The sequence below is a fragment of the Chrysemys picta genome, chromosome 2, assembly GCF_011386835.1.
Source record: "Chrysemys picta bellii isolate R12L10 chromosome 2, ASM1138683v2, whole genome shotgun sequence".
Taxonomy (NCBI): Eukaryota; Metazoa; Chordata; order Testudines; family Emydidae; genus Chrysemys; species Chrysemys picta.
Window position 1 is genome coordinate 32,844,317 of NC_088792.1, and position 12,736 is coordinate 32,857,052.

Below are 12,736 nucleotides of genomic sequence, written 5' to 3' on the forward strand. Positions count from 1 at the left end.
CTGCAAGAAGCAGAATGAGGTTCCAAGATTGGGCTCTATGACCTTATGCGGCTGGAATAAGGGTTGTTACCTTAAGGAAGCATTTAGTGTTGGGATTTGTACAACACTGTCTTTTCTTAAACATTATCAATAACGTTTTAGAGACAGAAGTTTCAGACACAAAATCCCAGAAGCTAATGGATAAATATCACGAGCAGTATAGCAAGGCACACCAGGAGGTCAAACGCCTTACGAGAGCAGACAAATGACATTATATTGATAATCTGGCCACAGAAGCAGAGGATGCAGCTGCTCATGGTGAACAAGGAACTGTCTAGAAAATGACACAGCTTATCAGTGGTAAACCGCAGACACTAAAACACTCATCAGGGATAAACAAGGCCACCTACTAACAACAGAAAGAACAAGAAATGTGCTGGACAGAGCATTTTAAAGAAGATCTTGATATCCACACAGACACCCCAACTAAGGGGGAGATCATTCAAGCCATCAAATCCTTAAAAAATGGGAAAGCTCCTGGCAAAGATAACTTGAATGCAGAATTATTCAAGGTAAATTCTGAGTTAGCAGCATCTATCCTGGCCCCTCTATTTACATCAGTCTGGGAAAAGGAAAAAGTGCCAGATGAGTGGACCAACGGGGTTATAGTGAAGATACCAAAGAAAGGAACGATCAGTGATTGTAATAACTGGCATGGTATCAAACTTTAATCTGTGCCAAGCCAAGTATTGTGTAAGATCATAGTCCAATATATATCAGAGGCAGTTGATAACATTCTCAGAAAAGAGCAATCCAGTTTTCGGAAAGGGCGTGGATGCACAGACCAGATCTTTACTCTACGAAACAGAATAGTACAATGCTTAGAATGGCAACGGCAATCCTACATAAACTTCATAGGCTTTGAGAAGGCTTTTGATAGCATTCACAAGACCAGCCTATGGCTCATTCTGCGGGACTATGGAATCCCTCCCCGTACAATCATCATCATCATCATCAAAAGCTTTTATTTCAACTTTACATGCAGTGTTGATCACAGTGACCTCAGTTCTGAAGTCAAAACAGGAGTATGTCAGGGGTGTGTCATGTCTGCAATCCTCTTCAACATTGCCATCAACTCGGTAATACAACATACAACAGAAGACATGCCAAAAGGCATTAAATGTACACCCTTCTCATCCCTTGAAGACCTGTGATCTTGCTCTCCTATCACATTCCCAACATCATATACAAGAAAAAACAACTCGACTCAATGCATTCAGCCAGCAAATTGGACAACCACAATAAGACAGATATCAAGACCTTTAATATTGCCTCACCATCACCAATACAGATAGAGGATTATGTTCTCACCAAAGTAGAAACATTCAGATACTTGGGCAGCATCATCAGCCAGGATGGTGAAACAAGCCAGGATGTCCGGAACAAAATCATTAAAGCCAGGAACACCTTAAGGAGCTTAAATACAGTCTGGAAATCATCAATATATAACACCAAAACCAAACTCAAGATTTATCAGAGCTGCATACTTTCAACATTACGTTATAGTGCAGAATGCTGGGGAATGAGAAAGTATGACATGTTCAAACTGTCTTCATTCCATACAACCTGCCTCAGAAAAATCCTCCGTATCTTTTGGGCCAGAACAATCTCAAACCAAGATCTACTGACACATTGCAGCCAAGAGGATCTGAGCACCATCATTGCCAGGAGGCATTGGAGATGGATTGGCCATGTACTTCGGATAGAAATGGATCCCATCATCAACAGAGTAGCAATAAGCTGGACACCTGAAGGCAAGCGAAAACGAAGTCGCCTGAAAACAACATCAGGTAGAGCTGTGGAAGCTGAGCTGAAAAACCTGGGGCACAGCTGGGGAACCATTGAAAGACTTTCCAAAAACAGACAGAAGTGGAGGAGCTTCATTGCTGCCCTAAACGTCAGAGGCGTAATGGGAACATGATGATAATGACATAGTCTTGACTTTTGCTTGGAGACACATATATCCACATCAAGACTCTCTTGGGGGAAACTCAAGGCTATGTCTCATTTGTTTCGCATGGTAGTTACACTATGGGCTTTGCACCAGCCAGTAGAATATGTTCCATTTGTTGACTTCTCTTTAGGGGGTCTATGAGAATGATCACTTCACCCAAACCAAATGTGTCTGGTCTAGGGTGACCAGACAGCAAGTGTGAAAAATCGGGATGGGGGTGGGAGGTAATAGGCACCTATATAACAAAAAGCGCCGAATATCGGGACTGCCCCTATAAAATCAGGACATCTGGTCACCCTAGCCACAGCCTCTTCAGCCAGAAAGACAAACAGTATAACCGCAGCTCTCACCTTCCTACCTTTTTTGTGGTCCTGGAGAACAATGGAAATGGTGGGAAAGCATATTGCCCGGCTTTGCAAGAAGTCATTCCTCACATGGAGAGACCACCAGCCCACCAAACTGCCTTATAATGAGTGAGGGTATGATCAGATGCAGGTTCCTCTCTGTTTAATCCAGGTTCTCCAGTGGAAGGCTTGGAGTTCATCTCCCTTGACGGGCAGCACACAGAGAGATAGGAAACTTTGGTTTGCCAAGATAAACAAGTTCTTTCTAGTTTAATTATGCAATCCTGACTGGGGCCTTTAGGTGTTACCATAACAGATAAATAACCAGCTAGTGACAATTCCAGATATGTCTTGTTGCAATAGAAAGAGGAAAACATACAGACTATAGACAAAAACCATCATTGGCTTGGATGTCACAAATAAAGATCATGAACGTTCCCGCCTGACAACAGCCAGCTTCAGTCCTTTACTATGCAGCACTTGACAGCTTGTTCTGAGAAATGTTTAAAAATGATAATGAGCTTAGAGCAAGTTAAAGTAAATGGCCCCCTGCTATCAAAGTCGCTCCACAATGCAGTAAAGTTTTGAATTGAACTTGCTACGCAAATGGATTCTGTCTGCCTTTAAATACAAGATATACATAATATACTAATAAATTTGTTAGTCTCTAAGGGGCCACAAGTACTCCTGTTCTTTTTGCGGATACAGACTAACACGGCTGCTACTCTGAAAGATATACATAAAACACTCTCACCTAAACCACAGGCAGCAGCCCTACCTAATCCATCGGAAAATGTTGACAGAGCTATTTATTCCTAACCATCTGATCCTAACAGTATCACCAGCGAAACAAAAACATTTGGTCAAACCCTCTGAGTTATTTGGTCTTGCATTTTATTTAAGGTAGCAGAAGACTACCACTTAAGAGTAGGCATCCCTCAATGAAATGGGGAAGAAAGGAAAATAGATTAATAATATGATTTCAAGAGGTGACTCCTCCTCAAACCACAGGGGCTTTTTAGATTAGTTTTCTATAAAGGCCACTAAAATATACCCACAGCAAAAACAAGTGCTGTTGAATATATTTTTAGTTAAGTAACTCTGAACCTTTCCATTTTATACCTAAAACGAAATGTCTAAGATGTTTTATGTGCAAATCATTCACTCTAACAGACTGTAGATACATTTTCTTCTAAGACCTTGGTTTATTCACATAAAAAAATGTAAACACAAATACAGATTGTCTCTTTAGTAACCAACCTATTAGGAATAACACAGTTAGTTACAATTACTAGTATTTAACAAAAGGTAAAAAAAATTATCTTCTCTAGTACTTACACAAAAGCAACACATGTAGCTACAGTTGCCTGTTCTAGGCAGCTGGCAAGCTCAGAGATGGAAAAGTTGCGGAACAGCTGGGGAATGCAAGACACTTTTGAACAGGCTATGTGATCCAAAATAATGGTACATGTTTATACACAACACAATGGCAGCAACAGCCAAATGCAGGTCTGGCACATGCACTACAGCTGCTCCTTTCTTCATAGACAAAGCACAGCAAGTGGATACAAATGGCGTTCACATTTACAAAATATGACTTTCATCCTAAAAGCAGCAGCTTGATCACCAAAATAGAAAGCCTATTTTCCAACTGGACAAAAAGGTACAAGATTCTAAATCACAAGTTAACCTCAAAAACAGAAAGTCCCTTTGTGTCACTAAAAATGTTCTGAATTAACGTTTGCTTTCCACCAGTGGTTGCCAGAACAAGTTTGTTCAGTTCTACAGTACTGTGTAAGTTGCCATCTGCAATACACAAAGGTTCCTTCTTACCACTGTAGTTTGAGGTAGTATGAAGGAAGGAAAGAAAACCAAAGTACGTAAACTTTCTAAGATAAAGCCTGCCTGCATAAAAGTTAGCTAGTTTACAAAGAAATCTAGCATTTTGGAAGATTATTTTTTTGAGAAGAGAGGCCATCTCATGTGACCTACTTTTGTGAAAATACAAGCTTACTTCCTAAAACAGCAAGACAATACTCTCCCCTCAGTTTGCATTTTACACATGAGGGTGTCATCATTTGTTAGTTGTTATGCAATCACTGGTAACATATTGCAAGCAGTGTTTAGCTATGTCCTAACGTAATGCAACGGAGACAAATTCCAAATACTGTACTTAAATAAGGACTTGCGCGAAAGTTTTGTCTCCCTGGTCCCCAACTGATCTTCCGACTTCCAAGTCATGAACTCTTATTAGGGTTGGTCTGTATACTACAAAGTTAAGCTGACTTAACTACATTGCTCAGGACCGTGAAAAATGTCATACCCTGGGTGATGTAATTAAGCAGCTCTACCACTGGTATAGACACCACTAGAATAATGGAAGAATTCTTCTGTCGACCTAGTTACTGCCTCTCGGAGAGATGGACTTACTACAGAGACAGAAGAACCCCTTCCATCATGGCAAGGGCCTGTCTACACTTAAAATGCTGCAGTGGCACAGCTGTAACCCCGCTGTAACGCTTCAGTGAAGACACTACTTATGCCATTGGGAGGGGTTCTCCCATTGGCATAGTTACTCCACTTCCCCGAGAGCAGTAGCTAGGTTGATAGGAGAATTGTCCCATCAACCTAGCGCTGTCTACAACAGGGGTTAGGTTGGTTTAACTGTGTTGCTTATGGGGTATGGATTTTATAGACCTCTATCATATCCCCCCTTAGTCGTCTCTTTTCCAAGCTGAAAAGTCCCAGTCTTATTAATCTCTCCTCATATGGAAGCCGTTCAATACCCCTAATCATTTTTGTTGCCCTTTTCTGAACCTTTTCCAATGCCAATATATCTTTTTTGAGATGGGGCGACCACATCTGCACACAATATTCAAGATGTGGGCGTCCCATGGATTTATATAGAGGCAATGAGATATTTTCTGTCTTATTATCTATCCCTTTCTTAATGGTTCCCAACATTGTTTGCTTTTTTGACTGCTGCTGCACACTGAGTGGATGTTTTCAGAGAACTGTCCACAATGACTCCAAGATCTCTTTCTTGAGTGATAACAGCTAGTTGGGATGTTTTCCAATATGCATTACTTTGCATTTATCAACAATGAATATCATTTGCCATTTTGTTGCCCAGTCACCCAGTTTTGTGAGATCCTTTTGTAGCTCTTGGCAGTCTGCTTGGGACTTAACTATCTGGAGTAGTTTTGTATCATCTGCATATTTTGCCACCTCATGGTTTACCGCTTTTTCCAGATCATTTATGAATTATGTTGAATAGGACTGAGCCCAATACAGACCCCTGGGGGACACCACTATTTACCTCTCTCCATTCTATAAACTGACCATTTATTCCTACCCTTTGTTTCCTATCTTTTAACCAGTTACCAATCCATGACAGGACCTTCCTTCTTATCCCATGACAGCTTATTTTGGTGAGGGATCTCGCCAAAAGACTTTCTGAAAATCTAAGTACACAATACCCAATGGATCACCCTTGTCCACATGCTTGTTGACCCACTCAAAGAATTCTAGTAGATTGGTGAGGCATCGTTTTCCTTTACAAAAAACTCTTCCACAACAAATTATGTTCATCTATGTGTCTGACAATTTTGTTCTTCGCTATATTTTCAACCAGTTTGCCCGGTACTGAAGTCAGGCTTACCAGTCTGTAATTGCCAGGATCACCTCTGGAAACCTCTTTAATAATTGGCGTCACATTAGCTATCCTCCAGTCATTTAGTACAGAAGCTGATTTAAATGATAGGTTACAAACTACAGTTAGTAGTTCTGCAATTTGACATTTGAGCTCCTTCCGAATTCGTGCGTGAATACCATCTGGTCCTGGTGACTTATTACAGTTTAGTTTATCAATTTGTTCCAAAACCTCCTCTAATGATACCTCAATCTGGGACAGTTCTTCAGATTTGTCACCTAAAAAGAATGGCTCAGGTTTGGGAATCTCCCTCACATCCTCAGCCATGAAGACCAATGCAAAGAATTCATTTAGTTTCTCCGCAATGGCCTTATTGTCCTTGAGTGCTCCTTTAGCATCTCAATCATTATTTAACAGGTTTTCTGCTTCTAATGTACTTTAAAAAAAATTGCTATTACTTTTTGAGTCTTTGGTTAGCTGTTTTTCAAAATCTTTTTACACTTCATTTGCCAGCGTTTATGCTCTTTTCTATTTTCCTCACTAGGATTTACCTTCCACTTTTTAAACGAAGCCTTTTTGTCTCTCACTGTTTCTTTTACTTTGTTGTTTAGCCATGGTGGCACTTTTTTGGTTCTCTTACAATGTTTTTTAATTTGGGGTATACATTTAAGTTGATGAGGATAAGACAAGACTGAGTGGTGTTGACAAACTGATCGATGTTTAGCAATATGAAGGAGACTTCCATTTCTTCCAGCTGTGCTGGACCCCAAAACACAAGCTAGGTAATGAAACTTCATAGCTTACCTTGGTTAAACGCACATAATTCAGAATTTATCATCTAATGGGAGTTACACATTCATCATTGGAGAGGGGAGGAGAAGTGACATTTCTGTACCATCTGTGTGACAGTTATTGCAACCGCATACAATATCTTTGGCAACCATATTGTACTAAGTTTATATATCACTGTGAGCAAGGGACTGTATACAACTCCAGGGGAAGAGGAGCTGTGATACCCCTTGTGACAAGACCCTCACGGTACAGCCTGGAAATGGGGTACTGCTGTGCCCCCTTAACTCTCCAGTCTGGGCTGTCTCTCAAAATGCTTTGCTAGTGACAAACAGCAAACCACTCCAACACACTGTTATCACTCAGTAGAACTGCATGTGGAGCCGCACATCCAGCTAAATCCCTGAGCCACTCACAAATCACACAGAGAAAGGCACCAGAAAAATCTCCCAAGCCCCCAGCTTTGCACCCCAGAGCAGTACCATCTTGCCCTGGTCAGAAGCCTGGCCAGTGTAAGTTCACTACCAGTCCGCACCCCCCCCCCCCCCCCAATGTGGAGAGGACACACTCTAGTCTTTGTAAACCGAGCTGAGATTTCCCAAGCACTTCAAGCAGAACACACTTGTTTTAAGTAAAATATAAACCAGCTTTATTAACTACAGAAAGATATATTTTAAGTGATTATAAGTGGTAGTCACAAATGTCAGGGATAGTTACCAAAGAAAATAAAAGGTAAGCACACAGTCTAAATCTTAAACCTTATTAGACTAAGCAGTATAGAAGCTCCCTGACTTACGCAAGCGTTCTGTTCCGGAACGCCTTGTGTAAGTCGAATTTTGCGTAAGTCGGGAACATATCTCCAACAATAACACGCACACACACAAAAAAAAGATTAAGGAACTTTTCCCGTAAGTCAGGATTTCCATAAGTCGGGTTTGCGTAACCCAGGGAGCGTCTGTATTTCAATCAAGCAATTTTTCTCACCCCACTCTATGTTGCAGGTAGGTTACAACTGTTAATACACAGGCTTCCCTTCTAAATCTGGGATCAGTCTCATCAGTTCAAGTCTTTGTCTTCTCAGTGTTCTTGTTGCTGCCAATGTAGGTGGGGGACGAGAAAGGTAAAAGCATGATGCCACTGTCCCTTATTTTATACAAGCAGTCCATGTGCCTGGAAAACACTAGCCCAGACAGGTCCTGGTGGGCTTTGCTGAGTCACAGAGCTGAGCAATATCCCTCAGTGTGATGCTTTCACAACCCTCTTACAGAATTGTAAATCCCTTGTTTACAACTCCCCAGGTGATTAATGACCGTCCTCTTTATGATAAGTCTTCCACTATATTAAGGGCTATCAGCTCACCTCCTCAGTCTTCTTTTCTCAAAACTAAACATGCCCAGTTTTTCAACCTTTTCTCATAGGTCAGGTTTTCTAAACCTTTTATCATTTCTGTTGCTCTCCTCTTGACTCTTTCAAATTTGTCCACATACTTTCTAAACTGTGGTGCCCAGAATTTGACACAGTACTCCAGCTGGGGCCTCATCTAGTGCCACTGTAATCCCCAGATCCTCTTCAGCTGTATTACTGCCTAGACAGTTATTCCCATTTTATAGTTATACATTTGATTTTTCCTTCCTAAGTGAAGTACTTTGCACTTGGTCTTTATTTCATTTCATTTTGTTGAATTCAGACCAGTCCTCCAGTTTGTCAGTCATTTTGAATTTTAAACCTGACCTCCAAAGTGCTTGCAATCCCTCCCAGCTTGGTGTCACCTGCAAATTTTATAGGCACACTCAATTACATTAATTGGATAATGAAAACATTGACTAGTACTGGACCCAGGACTGACCCCTGTGGGACCCCACTAAATACACCCTCCCAATTTACAGCAAACCATTGATAACTACTATTTGAGTGCGGTCTTTCAACCAGTTATGCACCCATCTTACAGTAAACTGTCTGAGAGACTCTACAGACAGCTGGAAATAATAACTCTGACAGGAGTGAACTACCGCATGCATGTCAATGGGGTGTTAGCTACGCCTGGAAGCAGCCAGCACTATCCTAGCAGGACTATGCAATAGACCCAAGCAGATATCCCAGCAGACAAGGTAACAGGAGATTCCCCCCCCATTGCCAATCCTGCCTCTTGGGATGGGAAAGGGAACCCCTGCTGCCCCTCCTAGATGAGTGAGGACCATATGCCACTGCTCCTGTATCTATGGAAGGTGAGTGGGACTCCTGTCACTGCCATTCCTAAGTGCAGGGGCAGGCCCACAGTATATGGGTAGGGCTGGGGCATGGAGCCATAATAGGGTCCCCTGTGTGGTTGTATACCTCAGGCCCTGAATAATATCCCAATAGTTACAATATGGTTTAGTCTTACTACTGTGAACAGCACCAACCAAGCTACAGATTTACTGGGAACAGCTGGTCAAAAGAGTTTTCCATTATATTTTCAAACGGCTATTATTTTTTAATTTGTATGAAACTTCAAAATATTGAAAGACGTTGGTCAGCATTTAACAAAAAAAAAAATGATTTTTTAGAAAGCCCACCATTTGTATTAAACCAGACTGTACTACTTAGCTGCTATACTTCATTTTGAGTATATGTGAACTACCCCTCCAAAAACGATAGTTAACCAATATAAAAGCCCTGCCCTTTAGTACCAGGGGCATTAACACGGGACTATTTAGTTCAGATGACACTAACAGCTGTTGAAGCTCAAGCACAACATCAAGAATAAACTGATAATGTCTCTACTCTTGTTTGCTTTCCAACCTCTGCCTTATTGCCCCCTGCCACGCTCTAAATCCATATGTAATCAGTCTGCTGCAAGACCCCTTCAAGCTCTCATGAGAATCATAATCCACAACCACATGCCCGAACTAAGGAGCATTGTTAAGCAGAGCAGTTCCAAAGCAGCCTTTAAACAGTCAGCTATAGTGCCGTGCCTCTGCACCGCAGGCAGTATCCTGCAAAACATTATAGAGTTTATAAACATTAGCATCTACTCATCTACTTTTTTTTCCTGTCTACCTAAACATATTTGTTTCCCCTTCTATTCATACTTCTGCAAAAAAGACAGTGACAATAGGAAAGGGCAGGCCAAAATCCCACTGCAGACCTCCTACAGGAGGAGGCAGCTAATCAACCTCATCTTTTGGTTTTGGGCTGTGGGCCAAATCAAGAGTTTATGCATAACAGTAACCAGATATTGTGCTGATTCTTTCCCCTTCGCACTCTTCCAACTAAACCAAAATCAGAAGATCTCTCTCACACATACACGCCTCTGACAACTTTTTCCAGTAAAGAGAAATGACACTTCCTTCATATTTTTAAACTTCATTCCTTACTTGCCTGTGCAATAATGAGTGAGTGCAATAATGGAAGAGCACCCTCTGCTGCACTATAGACAACACTGCTACCAGCTCCGAGTCCGGGGAGGATGTCAAGATAAAGGAAAGTTCCATTTTAGTGAAAGTTGTCCTTGTCTTAATAATACAGTTCGATGGTGTCTGCACTAAACATTTTCCTATATGCTCTAGTCACTGTAAAAGACAGACATTTTGTGGACAACTGTTTTATCATAGCTCTGCTTCACTATGGATAACTATAGGCAGGTACTTCAACACCTTGATCTAGTATTAAAATAAGCAATTTACAACAAAAAATTATGACGCTACGCAGGCAAATTACCAGCCAACAGCCCTGCCTGCAAGATTTTTTTCTGCATTGAAGAGAGCTGAATTTTTTTTTTTTTTAAAAGGACAAACTTTAGGTAAGTTTTTGAGGGGGAGAAAAGCTTTTGCAAAACATAAATCCAACATAAGTTTTTCTTAAATTTTTAAACAAAAACATTGCCTTGAAGTATTTAGAAACTAAATATTTCAAATTAAGGCCCTGAAAGTGAAACTCACTATACACAATGGTTAAATTGACCTTTGAATCGTTGCTCACGTGGAAAGTAAGGCAAAATGTAAGTAGCCGGTATAAATAGTGATAAGTAAACAAGATATTAGAACTTAGATGAAACTGATACTGTCCATTTAAAATCATGTGATATCTGTTTACAGTGCATGATTTAAAGAGGGCAGTACAAAGCTGTCACTTGGCTGTTAAGGGGATTCTTGAAAAGGGTATGTTACCATATTCATTTATTTACTATATTGCCAGCAGTCCTTTTTGTGAGGTGGGGAGAAGTCAATCTCCCTCTGGGCTCAACAAGAGACTTAACACTGGCTTGCACAACGTCCTACAATGCTTGTCTGATTAGCTGTTTGTTATGTACTAGGCGTTATCCAAATTTAAAAAAAAATTAGAAGTCTGTACGTGAGGGGGGGCAAGGGGGAGTGAGGATATTTGGAGAAAAAGTCCGTCACCCCTCTCAGTCTCACCACGCACCCAAATAGGGTGACCAAATAACAAGTGTGAAAAATTGGGACATGGGGTGGGGGGTGATAGGATATATAAAGCAAAGCCCCAAATATCGGGGCTGTCCCTATAAAAACAGGACATCTGGTCACCCTACGCCCAAAGATTGCCATGGGCAGACTTTCACCTGGGCAAACGGCCCTTGAGCCATGCAATCACCCCGGCAGGCAGGTAACACACGCTTTACCTGAAGCAAGCCCCTCTCAAGGCAAATGCTGCCTCCTGGCCCCAGGCTACAGCTGAGAGCGGGGCCCCTTGGTCACAGGGGATGGTCACTAGCCTGCAGACCGCTCAGGACACGGAGCGCATGGGGGTCCCTGCTCGGCACGCGCAGGGGCAAAGGAAGGATCCCCCCTTACCTCGCTGCAGGCGGGTGTCTCCAGCGAAGGCCCCGCAGCACAGCCACCTGCTCCGCGCCGCCCTACGCCCGCGGCACCGCCAGGAGAAAGGAGAGTTACCAACAAAGGGAAACTTCCCCGAGCGAGTGAGCGAGCGCGGCAGGCGGCTCCCAGCCCGGCGGGGGGCGTGCGCACGGCCAAGGCACGCAGCGCAGCGCAGCGCTGCTCAGTGCCCCACAGCAGCCCGGCTGCGAGTGACTCTGGGGCAGGGACACCGCTCGGCGAGCCGGGGGGAGGCGGCCGTACCGCGCACCCTCCCCAGCTGCACGGGGAGGGACCCAGGCTGCCGGCCGGGGAGACAGAGCAGAGCGACCTCGTGCCCCGCGGCCCCCCGCCCCAGGAGCAGAGTCTGCCCGGGGGGAGGGGATCCCCGGCGCCCACACCCGGAAAGAGCGGTGCCCGGGGGTGGAGAGGCGTGCCTAGCGGGGGCGGGGGTGTAGTTCCCTGCCCACCCCCCGGACCAGAGCCGTGCCCCGGGGGGAGGCGGTGCCTGGCCCGCCCTGCCCGGAGCTGAGCTGAGCGACTTACCCTGTTGCGTCCCGTGTCCCCGGCGGCGGCTCCCTAACTATCTAGGGAGCCCGGCAGCAACTGCCCCGCCGCCAGCCTGCAGGGATCCGGCCCGTTCGTCGGAGTGGCTGCTCCGCTGTCCCAGAGCCGGCGCGGCGCACCCCGCCTCCTGCCCCTGCCGGGCGCTGCGCTGCCCTGCGGGTCTCACCCAGGCACCGGCCGCTTCCGCGCTGCTCTCGCAGATACTTCTTAAAGGAGCCGCGCCGCCAGCAGGAGTGTCCCGGGGGCGGGCTGTGTGGTGGGGGTAGGGGGTCGCTGGGGGGGTGGAGCTGTGTGGTGGGGGTCCAGGGGATGACTAGGGGGGCTGGAGCTGTGTGGTGGGGGTAGGGGATGACTAGGGGGGCTGGAGCTGTGTGGTGGGGGTCCAGGGGATGACTGGGGGGCTGGAGCTGTGTGGTGGGGGTCCAGGGGATGACTGGGGGGCTGGAGCTGTGTGGTGGGGGTGCAGGGGGTGACTAGGGGGGCTGGAGCTGTGTGGTGGGGGTAGGAGGTGACTGGGGGGCTGGAGCTGTGTGGTGAGGGTCCAGGGGATGACTAGGGGGGCTGGAGCTGTGTGGTG

General features: G+C 44.4%; 1 protein-coding gene across 26 annotated transcripts in view; it reads right to left on the reverse strand.

Moving 5' to 3' along the window:
• Window positions 1–12,364, reverse strand: part of SVIL (supervillin) — a 208,705-nt gene extending 196,341 nt beyond the window's left edge. For 16 of the 26 annotated variants that reach the window (XM_065586841.1, XM_065586834.1, XM_065586831.1 and 13 more), the window contains exon 1: window positions 11,572–11,806. The gene's annotated coding sequence lies outside the window, so the exon portion shown is untranslated. Of the gene's footprint in view, window positions 1–11,571; window positions 11,807–12,138 lie in introns of those variants that run through there. The other 10 variants (XM_065586847.1, XM_065586839.1, XM_065586836.1 and 7 more) reach the window with 6 other exon arrangements.
• Window positions 12,365–12,736: the final 372 nt, after the last annotated feature.